This window comes from Otolemur garnettii, unplaced genomic scaffold, assembly GCF_000181295.1.
Source record: "Otolemur garnettii isolate 467f Iridium unplaced genomic scaffold, OtoGar3 scaffold00087, whole genome shotgun sequence".
Lineage (NCBI taxonomy): Eukaryota > Metazoa > Chordata > Mammalia > Primates > Galagidae > Otolemur > Otolemur garnettii.
This window is the reverse complement of record NW_003852482.1, coordinates 8,580,844-8,583,278: the sequence shown is the minus strand read 5'-3', so window position 1 is coordinate 8,583,278 and position 2,435 is coordinate 8,580,844. Positions and strand designations below refer to the sequence as shown.

Below are 2,435 nucleotides of genomic sequence, written 5' to 3'. Positions count from 1 at the left end.
TTTTTTTTTTTTGGTGGAGACAAGAGTCCCACCCTGTGCCCCTGAGCAGAGTGCAGCAGCTTGGTAGTTCACTGCAACCTCCAACTCCTGGCTTGTGGGCATCCCACTGCCTCAGCCTCCGGAAGCTGCTGGGATTACAGGCGCTCGCTGCAGCACCCAGCTGGGTTTTTCCATTTTTTTTCTTGGTTTGGGTTTTCCTTTTCCTTCGGGGAGTCTCGAACTCCTGAGCTCCAGCGATTCTCCCTCCTCAGCCTCCCACAGTGCTGGGATTACAGGCGTGAGCCAACGCCCGGCAGCTCAAGAGTTTGAGGTTGCTGTAATGCCATGGCACTCTACTAAGGGGACATAGGGACACTCTGTCTCAAAAAAAAAAAAAAAAAAAAAATTAACATTCCATGGCCACTGTGGCTCACGCCTGTAATCCTAGCACTCTGGGAGACTGAAATGGGAGGATTCCTTAAGCTCAGGAGTTTAAGACCAGCCTGGGCAATACTCAAGATCCCATTTCTACTAAAAATAGAAAAATCAGCCAGTCTGCCGTCCCAGCTACTCAGGAGGCTGAGGCAGGAGGACTGCGTAAGCCCAGGAGTTTAAGGCTGCTATGAGCTAGGCTGTGGCCATGGCACTTTACTCTGAGCAACATGGCAAGACTCTGTCTTAGGAAAAAAAAAAAATCCTGGAAAGAAGCCAGGCACAGTGGCTCACACCTATATTCCTAGTATTCTGGGAGGCTAAGGTGGGCAGATCCCTTAAGCTCAGGAATTTGAGACCAACCTGAGCAAGAGCCGGACTCTACTAAAATAGAAAACCAGGGTGGCACCTGTGGCTCAGCAAGAAGAACGCCAGCCCCATATACGGATGGTGGTGGGTTCAAACCCAGCCCCAGCCAAACTGCAACAAAAAAGTAGTAGGACATTGTGGCAGGTGCCTATAGTCCCAGCTACTTCAGGAGTCTGAGGCAAGTGGATCACTTGAGCCCAAAAGTGTGAGATTGCTGTGAGCTATGATGTCATGGTACTCCATCCAGGGTGCCAGAATAAGACCCAGTCTCAATAAAATAAAAAGTGCAGCTCAGCACCTATATCTCAGTGGCTAGGGTGTCAAACACATACACTGGAGCTGGCAGGTTGGAACCCAACCCCAGGCCTGCAAAACAACAATGACTACTACAACCAAAAAATTGCCAGGCATTGTGGCAGCTGCCTACAATCCCAGCTACTTGGGAGGCTGAGGCTTGAGAATCCCTTAAACCCAAGAATTGGAGGTTGCTGTGAGCTGTGATGCAAGAGCACTCTAATGAATGACATAGTGAGACTCTGTTTCTAAATAAATAAAGTGCTAGGATTACAGATGTGAGCCACAGGCCTCCACTCTCTGATTTTTTTCTTTTTTTTGAGACAGTCTCACTATGTCACCCTCGGTAGTGTGCCATGGTGTCACAGCTCACAGCAACCTCCAACTCTTGGGCTTAAGCAATTCTCTTGTTCCCAAGTAGCTGAGACTACCCTCAGTATTTGTGGCAGGTGCCATAACCACTCTATGATTTTGACTAGAACCAACCATTCCTATGCAGCAAGGCCAAGTGGGAAATGCTTGGAAACCACATCAAATCCTGGCATGAGCCCTGCAGACTGCCAGGCCTGAAGCAAGAAACCTGTCCTCAAGAGTAAGATTTATTTCATGGAAACCTCACTGGTGTTGGTGAGGACCTGGACACTCTGCAGGTTTGAGTACCTGGGCATCAAGCTAAACCTCAATTTTCTCTTCTGGGACATGAGTAGCAGTCAATACTCCTTATTTTCACTCAGAGGAAAAGCCTAAGTCCTTACTTGGCCTGCTTCTCCTTACTTTCCCCTACCCTCACTTCTCTTCAGCCTCAGAGCCTTTGCACTTCTACTCTGCCTGGATGGTTCTAACCCAGGTATGAACTTGGCCAACTTTCACTCCCCCAAGTCTTTCCTCAAATGTTACTCTTTCATTGAGGTCCACCCTGAAACCCACCCTTCCCCCAACCCAGTCCTTCTAATCCCAAAGCCTTCTGTTTCTTTGGGCCAGGACACTATTCACCTTCCAACACACTTTATAATTTACTTACTACATATATAGTGTTGCATTCCCTGCAACAGCCTCAAGTAAACTCCAGGAGGGGAGAGATCTGTGGTCTCCTGATGCACCCCAGCACCAGAACTGCTCCAGGCACACAGCTGGACAAAGTCTGCACAAAGACTCCTCTAGACACCTGTAGTCCCGCCCTACAGCTGATCAGAGCACCTTCTATGTGCTTTTGAGTTAACAACCAGCAAACTGGACTGGCTTATCTAGACCTTAAGATCTAGTCTGGGCTCGACACCTATAGCTCAACCGGCTAAGGCGCCAGCCACATACACCTAAGGTGGCGGGTTCGAATCCCCAGCCCGGACCCGCCAAAACAACAA

The 2,435-nt window shown here is 49.0% G+C and overlaps 1 protein-coding gene across 1 annotated transcript in view; it reads right to left on the bottom strand.

Annotated features, from left to right (window-relative positions):
- Positions 1-2,435, bottom strand: part of LOC111726935 (WD repeat-containing protein 34-like) — a gene marked incomplete at its 3' end in the record, with an annotated part of 12,737 nt that overhangs the window by 7,532 nt on the left and 2,770 nt on the right. The window lies entirely within an intron of this gene.